Genomic DNA, 12566 nt, shown 5'->3' on the forward strand with positions numbered 1-12566 from the left:
CAGGAAGGACTAGAGCAATGATGAGGGTATTTCAGGACACAATTTTAGTAGTTTTTCAAGTTCGAGTTTTTCGGGCTTGGATTATCCAGATAATTGCAATTCTCCACACTCCCTGGTTTGGGTAGTCGCAGAGGTAGAGTTAAGTAGAATCCCGGACGTGAAAAAAAAAATTGCGCTTGGAAATTTAATTTGTTTTCTAAAAGACGAATGCGTGTTCAGTTTTTAGTGCATTGGACAGCGTGGGTTGTATAAAACTCTAGATGTGCTTGTAAAACATGTTTTCAAGCTGCTCTTTCCCTCCATACTCTGAGGTATTTTTTTGAACCGGCTACGCAGTTGTGTCTATGCGAGGGCAGCGGGAGGCGGTGGGCCCGCCGGGGCGCCGCGGTACCGGGAGGCGGGCGCCGGGTTGGTCGGGGTCGAACTCGAGACTCCACTCGTTGCGCCGGGACAGCTCGGTGCTTAGGGCAGAAAAGCCTCTGAGAGAGAGGCGTCAATCAGTCGCCACAGCCCTACGCCACGACGGAGTCTTATTTTTCTGGGGATCTGCTTAGCGCGTCCCCCTCTGACACTCCAGTCTCTCCTCACACAAGACCGGCGCGGGGCGGGGAGGAGAAGAGGAAGGAATGAGACTTGAAAAGACCGGGCCCGGGTCTGGGCAGGGCAGGGGGAGAGCGGGAAGGACCTGCAGTCCGCGGGTTAAGCCCTCGTTAAACCACAAAACCCCTTCCCCACACGCCCTCGTCTCTTTTGTGCGGTCCCCACCGCGGCGCCTGCAATAACCGTGTGAACAGAAACCCGAAACGTTCCGTCCTGACTTTTGAAACTTAACACCGGGCAAAACACACAGTCGTCGGGGGCCGGGCGGGGCCTGGTGGGGATGCACCCGGTCAGCTCGAGGCCGCGGGGGGCGGTGACCCCCCAGCTCGGCTGTGGGCCTCCCCTCCGCGCGGGTCTCCGGGCCTTTGCTTCGCTGCAGCGCCGGCTGCCTGAGCGCGCTGCGGGGAGCCGAGCGGGCTCGCCTCCCTTAGGCTCTGACCTCCCCCGACGTCACTCGGCTCTCGGTCCTCACAGCCCGGCTAGGGAAGAGCCAGATCTGCGCGGGTCGCCCGTCCCACCTCCCCGGCGGATGCGCCCGCGGCCAGTCCGCGCAGGCCACGCGGGGACACGCCGCCTCCGGCCTGGGGCGAACTCAGCCTTCACGACTTTAAGCGAAGGGTGCGCCTTTTTCTGAAAGCGAATGTCTACAGATGCAATTAACCTTGGCCACGCGATCAAATTAGCGGGCGCTTCGAAACGCCGGGGGCAAAACCTGACATCATCACTGAAAAAAAAATTTAAGAGTTCTTTCTCACTATCTTACTGTATTTAATTATAATAATTGCGAAAAATTGCGAAGAGGGAAATGACTTGCTTGAAATAAAGTTGCAGCTGGTTAAAGTTTTTCCATATTTGTCTTTTAAGACTTAACCACTGTACCATGCTATAATGAAAAATACGGCAGGGACGTTCGAAATGCACACGCAGATTTACTGTCGCTTAAAATACTTCTTAAGCAAAGAGGGTCATATTTTAAAAACGTTTAGAACAGTGCCTGGTACGTGGTAAGCGCTCTATACGTCTGTTAAATAAACAAGAAGGCATAAGGCAAAAGACCTCGGTGTTTTGAACACGACCAAATTAATAACATGCTAACTTAGCTGCAAGATACTTGATCGCAATTAGGCAGCACGAGATTTTTCAATTAGGTCTTTTATTCCCCTCGAATATCCCATTTGCCTATGCCCTGGTCAGGCGCCTTGTCTAACACTGAAAGTGCTTCTCGGGTCAGAGGCAGAAACGGAGGAAACTCTTTAAAACGCCCCAGCATCATTAAAAACGGTGGTGGATTCTCTGGAGTACGGGAGCGAGGTGTAGGGGTGGCGTCTGCAGAGAGAAAGAAAAGAGAATGAGAAAACCGCGGGATTTCAAGCTTCATCGCCCCTCAGCGACATCCTTTTCAGTGAAAGTTGGTTGAAGGCTTAGGAAGAACTCGGGCAGAAGAAAAGATGTCCGCGCGCAGAGCAAACCACAGTTCGTTCCTTTTCAAAGATTTGTACAATGAGATAATTAGACCGAAATATACGAAGAACTTCCCTACAAACGAAATGCCATTAGGAAAGAAAGCCCAGAAAGACAGATCTAAACGAAATGGAGGAGGGAAGACTCAGCTGTCTTCCCGAAATTGGTCCTTTCCTCCCTGTTTTGTCCTTCTGTGATTTAACTCACTTAACTGACGTGAGTGAGATGTCGAATGCTGAGATCTGGAAACATCAAGCTCAGTGGTCCTGATCCGCCTCCCCAACTCTTCCCTCACTCATTTAATATAAAGTTACAGTTTTTGCACCTGTATTTTATACATCTGGCCATTTTGACCCTGTTATAGCTTGTCCCACAAAATTTGAGTTGTGTTGCATAAATTAATGAAGTGATTACTTTGCAGCATTCTAAAATTCTCCTTGCAGCATTTTTGGAAGGAAAGTAGGATTTTTTTTTTTTTTTTTTAAATTCTAGGTCTGCTTTTTTCCTCATTAGAGCACTCTGATTTTTCAAGATCAGTGGTCACACTTTGTTACTTGTTACTTCTCTGAATCCTTTGAGGTACTGCTTACAGTTACTTTAAAAAGTGTCAGCCACTCCAGTGTTTGGGTTCGTTAGAAAGTCACTAAGACATGACACCACTTTAAAAAAATGTTTTAACTTAGCTTCACAGTGAAATACAGGCAGCTCTGTTATTTAAAGACCTTTATGTTAGTCTGAGACGACTAAGTGCACATAGTTCATATTGAGAAGTCCAATATTTTGCCCTTTCTGAAATATATTTACACAGCTTTCTCTTGCAAATGGAAGACAAGCAGGTCGCCCCAAGATGTGCTAGTCTATTTGCAATTGCTGGGGCAGGTGACATGCACGTGCATCTGTGGGCAGCCTTGCTGGGCTGGCTTCCCTGACTACAAGGCTATTGTGAGCTGGCAACACTTTAAAGTGTGTGAGAATGCTGCGCCCTGAGAGTGGAGGCCAAAGGCAAGATCCTTGTAAATTTCAATACCTTTCTCAACATCAGTCTGGCAGCAGGCAGGCCAACCTAGGGTCACTGTGTGACACATATTTGCAAGCTAGTAAGGCAAAACAAAGCTGAAAGCAAGGGCAAATTTAGGCCCACCAACCTTGAAGTCATCTATAAAAGGGAACTGCTTTACCAGTTAACAATTATCCTTGCCTGGTTACCCACAAAAAGTGCATCGTTTTTTCTTGGCTTGCCCCAATAGGTGCTACTTATTTTTTACATCAGAAGCTTCAAGGTAGGAAGTCTAAGACCCAAAGGCCCCTTTCTTGGAGATTAGAATGTTTAAATTGATCTCTGTTATTAAGGGGCAATTTATTTAAAAGCTTTTATTTCATGAATGATGTTATTAGTACCTAGCACATGCCCAAGGAGGAAGGCTGGTTTTATTGCAGGACACTGGAGAAGAGGGTTGTATAATTAAGTAAGTAGTTTTCCATACCCCTGTAAGCAACAGTCAAAAGATAACTAAACTCACTATATTAACTTCCTCTTTGTGAGTGTTAAATTGATGTTGGTAGGCTTTTCTATTAAGGAAATTCTTTTAAATTTTCATTTTCTTGAAGTTGGTTTGATTGAGAGATTTTTTTCCCCCTCTCTCTTAGGAATACAATAAGAAATATTCGCTCCTCTCATGCAAATCATCTTTTAACTAACTTCATCCCCATCCTCTAGAATAGAATAGTGCCTGACACATAATGGATACACAGTAAATGGTTTGTGAATGAATTTCTTGTCAAAATTAATGAACTCCTTGCTTCTTTCCATATATACAGAATTTAGATACATCAGAATAATAAAATGGAAATAAACAACCGTGAAGTAAAAAAAATCATGAAAAAAATTGAAAAGAATATACTTAAACATGAGCAGGAAACCATTTGCTGTGAATGGGCCCTGAGGTCACTCCTGAGCTTCCTGGCAGCCAAGTCAGAAGAAACAGAGTGAGTTTTCTAGTTCTTGTAATCGGAAAAGAGGAAGCACATTATTTGTCAAAAAAGAAAAAGTTTATCCAGCTGCTGAATTCTAAACAAGCTACGTGATTGCCTTTTTCACAGATTTAAAATTTTTATTTTGTTTAAAACAATTATTTTCTTTGTCTGAAATTCTTCCCCAAGTATCTACATTAATTATTGCATGAACATTCGTATTATGTATAAATGAAGACAATAGTTTATCTCCTAATAGCTGAATAAGTCATTTTCTATGCTCTCACGATTAATAAACTGGCATTAATAGGACCAGTGCCTCAGAGAGTTACAAAAATGTGGATTCTCCATAGGAAAATTTCTTTCAGTTTTAGAAAAAGTTAAATCAAAGATTAATGGATCTGGTTGGTTGGTATTACTTGATGAAAGTGAAAGAGACTCTACAGGTTTCTGAAATATCAAGTGCTATAGAAAAGTTTAAGACTAAAAGAATTTCCCAGTATAATGCAAATGACCATGTATATTTTTCTTCACGCTTTTATTAGGATACTTTTATTAGATGTGTGCACATTTATGCCCTTATCTGCTTATTTTTAAATTGATAGAGACTTTATGGGGAAAAAAACCCCCTCATAGATTGGAAATAAGAAGTTGCTAATTTTAGATTTATTGTAGAAAAATTGAAGGCTATTTTTGGACCTTCATGTTTTGTAAGCCTATTGAAGTAGTAGTATGTTACAAGAAACAGAAAAATAGCAAGTTTGGCATCTATTGTTTGAAGGGACAGCACAGAAGTTGTTTTTTTTTTTCTTTCTGGCTTTAGACTTCAAAATAATTTAATAACGTCATAATGTATTGGGAACATATGACTAAAATTTTTTAGAGATAGATTTTGGTCTTAAGTAATAGCTCATTCCATTTCTAGGGAATGAATAAAGAAAACAGTTCTGTGACGAACTGCAGTATTCATCAGGGCAGTGCAGTCTGTTTGGAAACAAAATGTCATGGTGCTTAGTAGAGAGCAACCATGCTCAGCTGCAGCATGGAGAAGCTGTGCACTCTGCCTTGAATATGTAAGAAAGGTACATGGAAGGTACGTTTCCATAGCATTTTTAATCTGAGACTCCTAGGGCATTATTGAATCATGGATCTAAACTCACACCACTGCAGTACTTGTCAAGGCTGGCTATCAGGATTTTGCTAGAAAAACAGTCTCAACAGAAGCATTAACAGAGTCTGAAAATAGAAGGCCAAGTTATGGATAGAAAACAAAAAAACAATAAAAGGGTGTATGTGGGTGTATATGTATCTGTCTCCCTGTATACAAGTGGATAGATAAAAGTATCTGTATCTAGACAGATATAAAAGGCACAAAATAATTAAAGGTTTTTTAATTGACATGACTTGATCGTTAGTTTATAAAAGGCTATCGTAATATCTGGCACTGACCAGTAGCTCACATCACAGAGGAGAATGCTGCATTTTGTAATTAAACCACCATTTGTAACATGAAATTTACAAATTGTATATTTTTGTGTGTATTTTCTCCACTTTTAAAAATTACATTCACTGTATTCCAGTTTATATTATTTTAGATACTGAAATATGTTATCTTTTATCTATTCTATCATCTACATTTAAAATTAGTTTCCTTATGCAATTTAAAAAATGTGGATCCTTAGAAAAGCAGACTAATAGTTGAACCTCTTGGTGCAATGTTATGTTAAAGCTTTTGTTATGTTAAAGGGTTGGGAGAGTGATTCTCTCTGGTGTTCAGGTGAACAACTGAAAAATCGTGTTCTCTGTACATGAACGCATAGAATATTGATAAATTAACTAACTATATACTTGCGTGCATAGCTTCTAGTTGAAATAACAAAGATTTGAACAAAATTTAAAATGAAAACATACTAACCATAAATTTATTTTTTTGTGTATGTGCGAATTGGGAAAAGGATGTCCATACTTTAATTTTAACAACGAAACTCTTTGTTCTCATTAAAAAATGTAGTTTGGGAACTAATACATTAGGAACATCAGAGTGGGGACTAAATAAACAGAACTGAGGGAGGAAATGATCTGAAAATAAAGCCAAAGAGATTATAGACAGAAATCACTGACAGAACTATTAGTGTGTGTACTTGAAATTAATAAGGCTAACTCATTAACCATGGCTTGATTTTTCAGACTGTGCCTCTCAATTTGTCTGTTCTTATTTCCAGGCCACTAAGTACTGAACACCTACTTCGAGTAATGCTCTCTCTCTGTTAAGCAGTGTGAGTGATACCTGGTGAGTAAGCCTCAATTCCTGCTCTCAGGAAATAGCAGGGGAAATAACACGGCAGTCTAAACGCAAACAACTGTTACCGAGATGGGATGTAGTCAAGGCCAAAGTAAAAGGAAAACTGCACGCTATGGGCACAAAGAGAAAGAAGATTCATTTTTAAAGGGAGATCGAATCAGAGGCAGCGCCAGAATTTTTGGTAGCAACCCTGTTGGAAGGGTGGGAGTGGCCCAAAGACTTTTGTCTTCAATTTCTGTTTATACGACAATCACACTATTCTTATTTAGATATTATGTTTATTGAGATGTCTTTGTATTGCTCTTAAGCATTATGAGAAGGGGAGGTTTCTAACCCCTTACCTCTCCTTTGGTGCAATCATAGGATTAAGGGAAAAAGTGAGCAGAGCCTTGAAGGATGTCCAGAATAACTACACTCACAAATACACTCTGCTGGAGAAGGACCAGCATTTGCAAAGACACCTGAAGAGTGCAGGCGGTTCTTAGGGGAAGATGGATGATCCTCTGCTGGAGTGAAGGATATGGAGGAAAGGTGGGTGGAAGGGAAAGAGTTAGTTGTCTTGGGAAATGAATTAAGCTGTAGCCAAGTCCTGGTGGAGCTTGCATGCCAACCTGCATGTCTTGAAGTCATTTGAGAGTCACTGGAGGTTTTTAAGAAAAGTGACATGTTTAGAGCTATAATTCATTAGATTGATCCAGTCAAGTTTCTTCCTTGTTTTAGTTGTCACTAATTTGAATTGAAAACATTATAATAGAAGAAAAATTCCAGGACAATTTGTCTTTATAAATGGAATTCTTCATCTTTGTTGCTCAGTGCAAGTCATTTAGCCACCAGAAGAGCATTGTCAGGTAAGACTGTTAACTGAGTCTTGAGGAAACTCACTGCTTTTAATTGGGTTCCTTGGGTTTATTTAATATGACCCAATTTAGATGAAAGAACATGTTCACTACCCGTTTTGTGGAGTATTCACAGAATTATGCCAGGACTTGCACATCAATATTTATAGATTTGTTTTACAACCTGTCATGTCATAATTAAAATCAGCACACTGTTATACTCTCAAGGATTAAGAGAACTTTCTAAAGTGAGGTTTTCAGCTTCATTGACTTCAAAGTAACACATGGCACATGAACACTGCTAGCCATCTCAGATTTATCCAGATTGAATACTTCCAGTGGAAGATTGAGCCCTGATTCCTTCTTGCTACTTTCTTGCTGAAAGAGAGAAGTAGGTTACAGTTACTTTTCTACAGGGTGCCATAAATAAACATTCAAGGATGTTACAATTCAAGTGTTATTTAACGATTTTTAGACTAGTAAAATTACATCCTTCCCTGAAAGGCCTTGTTGAAATGAAAGCACCTTGCATTTAAATATTGGATATGCAATCAGTAAACGGCAATAATGTTTAATAACGAAATGCAAGACAGCCTTAAAATTGTGATTTTCTTTTAGTCACTGCATTGCAGGTGAGAATAAAACAAGGCTCCTATTAGTGAACAAAGGTTAGCAAGGTTGGGCTCTCGATGAAGTTGAATCAGAGCGGAAAGCTTGCAGTACAGAGACTTCCCTTCAGATTATACTTCACATTCAGCTTCAATCCACTGAACAAACATCTAGTGTGCTCATTAAGAAATTCAAAAGCAATGTAACATGTGATTTTTGCCCTTGGAGAGTTTACTATCCAGAGAATACATTAATGGTTTGAGTAACTGCCATTTATCAAGTGTTTGCTATGTGTCAGACACTAAACTATCAAAGCGCTATGTGGATTAGTTTATTTAATCCTCACCAGAACCCCTTGAGGTAGGACAATCATTGCATGTATGTATGTATGCATGCATGTATGTGAATTTAGATTTATTTATTTTTAGTTTTTTCTTCCAGGTTTATTGAGATATAATTGACATACAGCGCTGTATAAGTTTAAGGTGTACAGCATAATGATTCAACTTATATGCATCATGAAATTATTGCCACAGTAAGTTTAGTGAACATCCATTATCTCATATAGATACAAAATTAAAGAAATGGGAAAAAAATGTTTTCCTTGTGATGAAAACTGTTAGGAACTACTCTCAACAACTTTCATGTATAATGTACAGTAGTGTTAATTATATTTATCATGTTGTACATTACTTCCCTAGTACTTATTTATCTTATAACTGGATGTTTCATTATCTTTATCTTACAGATGAAGAATCAGACCCAGTGATGTTAAATAACTGCACAAGTTTTATGGGTCTTAAGGGATAGGTAGAATCAGGTTTGACCCAGGGAATCTAATTCTGGGCTAGTGCTCTTACCCAGTACTGGACTTTGCCTCTGAGAAGAATTTATGTGACACAGACACAGACTGTGCAAATCGGTAGAAGTGACACACTTTAAGAAAAATTTGTTTCCCAATGACCATTTCTAAGTGTGTTGTTTGGAATGCCAAAACATTTTCTCATAGAAACTGTGATACCTGGTGGTTAGTTTTTTGTCTACCCTCAAAAAGCCTAACTACTCCATAACAGAGCCAGGAAAGTTTGTGGTTAAGAACATAAGCTTTAGCATCAGACACCAGGGGGGCATTCCTAGCTCTGCCACTAGTTTCATGGCCTTGAACACACTCCTTTTTCTAAACCCAGGACCTCATTCATGGGGTTAATGATACCTAATAAAAGGGTAAGGATCAAATAAAATAGTGTCAAGTGCTCTTAGAAATGTGCTTGACACAGGGAAAGAGACAGATATTATAGCTGATTAATCATGGGTCCTGAGAACAGAGGCCAAACTTCCTTGCTATTTTATTTCTTTATGAAAATTAAAGCCATCTTTTATTGCTTTTATATTATAGTAGCAATACATGTTCATTGAAGAACAATTAGTAGATTGTGTTAGTAATAATAACATTTAAATTGCCATTTAACCTGGCAATCACAGACAATCACCATTAGTACTTTGATAATTATTCTTTCAGTTTTTGTATTTTTTCCTTTTCACAAAACATGGGATCATTTTGCCTAATAATATTTAACAACCTGCTTTTTTTTTTTTTAATTTTTATTTATTTATTTATTTTTGGCTGTGTTGGGTCTTCGTTTCTGTGCGAGGGCTTTCTCTAGTTGCGGCAAGTGGGGGCCACTCTTCATTGCGGTGCGCGGGCCTCTTACTGTCGCGGCCTCTCCTGTTGGCGGAGCACAAGCTCCAGACGCGCAGGCTCAGTAGTTGTGGCTCACGGGCCTAGTTGCTCCGCGGCATGTGGGATCTTCCCAGACCAGGGCTCGAACCCGTGTCCCCTGCATTGGCAGGCAGATTCTCAACCACTGCGCCACCAGGGAAGCCCAATAACCTGCTTTTAAATCTAAATATATATAAAATGAACATTTCCCTCATTTTGTTAAATAGTCTATAACATTTTTTTCTCCTGATAGTGTAGTATTCTTTGGTATGGATGTACCATAAATTCACTTAACGATTCCTTATCGCTGGACATTTAAATGTTTATAATATTTTTTCTATTATGAACAATGCTGAAATAAACAACCTTGTAGGTTAAAAATGTGTATGTGTTTTAAATTATTTTTAATCTAAATTATTAGAAATAGAATCAGGTGACCAAATGGTATTCACATTTTAAACAGTTTTGGTATTTCCTGCCAAATTATCTTTCATAACAGTTCGACCAATTTATATCCCTTCCAGCAATGTGTGAGAAAACTCATTTCTTGAATCATTGCTAACACTAGATAGTTTGATAGTTGCCAACCTGATGGGTGAAATAGTATCTATCATTTTAATTTTAGTTTTTTTGATTATTAATGATGTAAGATGTTTTTCATAGTCTTATTGGTTATTTGTAGTTTTTTATGACTGTTGATACACTTTATTATTCTCTTGAGGTAGTTGTCCTTTTATTATTGAGTTAAAAGTGCTAATTATAAATAAAGGCACAATGTTGGTCTCATATATTACAAATATACATATATAATATTTTCAGCTTCTCATTTTCTTTTTTTTTTATTATTATTTATTTATTTATGGCTGTGTTGGATCTTCGTTTCTGTGCGAGGGCTTTCTCCAGTTGTGGCAAGTGGGGGCCACTCTTCATCGTGGTGCGCGGGCCTCTCACTTATCGTGGCCGCTCTTGTTGAGGAGCACAGGCTCCAGACGCGCAGGCTCAGTAATTGTGGCTCACGGGCCTAGTTGCTCCGCGGCATGTGGGATCTTCCCAGACCAGGGCTTGAACCCGTGTCCCCTGCATTGGCAGGCAGATTCTCAACCACTGCACCACCAGGAAAGCCCTTCTCATTTTCTTTTAAATCTTATTTATGCACCTTTTGATGTATATGTACAGAGGTTTTTACTTTTTCATGTTTATCAGTATTTGATGTTTTTTTCCAGTTAAAAAAATTTTATTCAATCTAGAATTTATTTTGGTATATTTTATTATATAGGGATGAATTTTAATTCATTCAACAAACCTTAACTGCATGCCTACAATGTACCAGGTATGACTTTGCTTGGGGAATAATTGCTGTGTAAGGCAGGCAGAATTCCTGCCCTCAGGAGGCAGTTCCTCCTCAAGTGGCTCATTAGTTGATGCTCATACATTACTTTCCTCTCACTGACTTAAATTCCTCCTTTATTCCATACCAAATACATGTGTGTAATCAGGTCGGCTTATAGACTTTCTACTTGATACCATTTATTTGTTTCTTTGTTTCTGTGCCAGGATCTCACTGTTTTAATGATCATAATTTTAAAATAATGCATTTTAATAAATAGCAAGGCAAGGACTAATTTCATTCCTCTTGCTTTGTTCTTTAATTTTTTTCTTGACTTGTCCCTTCTTATTTTTTTACTATTTCTTTTATTGTGGCATAACATGCATAACATGAAATCTTCCATCTGAACAATTTTTAAGTGTACAATTCAGTGGCATTAATTATATACACAGTATTGTGCAACCATCGCCACTCTTTTTCTAAAATTTTTATCACCTCGAACAGAAACTTTGTGCCCATTACGCAATAACTTCCTATAACCCTCCTCCCCCAGCCCCTGGTAACCTCTCATCTACTTTCTCTCTCAGTAAATTTGCCTATTCTAGATATTTTATATAAGTGGAATCATACAATATTTGTCCTTTTATGCCTGGCTTATTTCACTTAGTATATTTTTAAGATTCATCCATGTTGTAGCATGTATCAGAACCTAATTCCTTTTTATGGCTGAATAATATTCCATTGTAGGTAATACCACACTTTGTATATCCATTCAGCTGTTGGCCGTGTCCTTTGTATTTATACTTCTGGAAGAACTTTAGAATCATTTTGTCAAATACCTCTCCCAAATCCTCTAATGTCTTCTTAACATCCTCTCATATCCCTTTTTATCTACCTTTTATTCTATTAATCCTATCTCCCCAGGTTACTAGTACTGAATGCCTTCATACTGGCCCAAGCCTAGCACTGTACCTTGATCCTTGAACTTCCCTCAAGCTGCCCCATGCTTCAAAATTAACTACTTTCATCTTCATTCTCCTAATAAAAATGGACAGTTCCTCAGTGCAACTGATCTCACAGAATTATTGGGAAAACCATCTGAATTATCCCTAAATTGTGAAAGTTAGATGCCCCTTGGTGGAATGTGTATTTTAGGAAAAGGATATTTTATCCTTTAAATGAATTTAAATGATTTGCTATTTTTAAAAAATTCCAATAGCATAACAAAGTATCTTTTAAAATTTCAGTCTACAGGAGGGTAACTTACTTCTGAGTTGAGAGCTTCTTGAGTCGGCCTGCCCATCCACAGTATCTTAAGGCATTCCTGTTTTGTCAGATACTTTCTGTGTTTTCACTGATGAACTCAATAATTTTCTTTCCTTTTGGAATTCCTACCATAGTCATGACTTTATTGACCCCAGTGATGGTAGAAGTGTTGGAGGTGGTTTATGTGTCTGATTGGCAGTGGGTAGGTATAAATCAGGTACTATTTTAAAATAGAGGCTTCCTGTAAGTAATTAAATACTAAACTGTATATTCTGGTCCACAATTCAGGGATGGAAAAGAGAAATGAGGGCTTACGTGGTATGAGACAGCTTCACGGGTATTTCAAGAATAATTTATTTGAAAAATATATGTTCCTTCGGTTCTTTGCAAAGGTAAGGACAAGCTCCTAAAAGAAAGAAACTATTAGATTGATGGTGTTTATTAGTCCACTGCTGTATGTGTAATGGAAAGAGC

The sequence above is a fragment of the Balaenoptera borealis genome, assembly GCF_965194805.1.
Source record: "Balaenoptera borealis genome assembly, chromosome: 9".
NCBI lineage: Eukaryota > Metazoa > Chordata > Mammalia > Artiodactyla > Balaenopteridae > Balaenoptera > Balaenoptera borealis.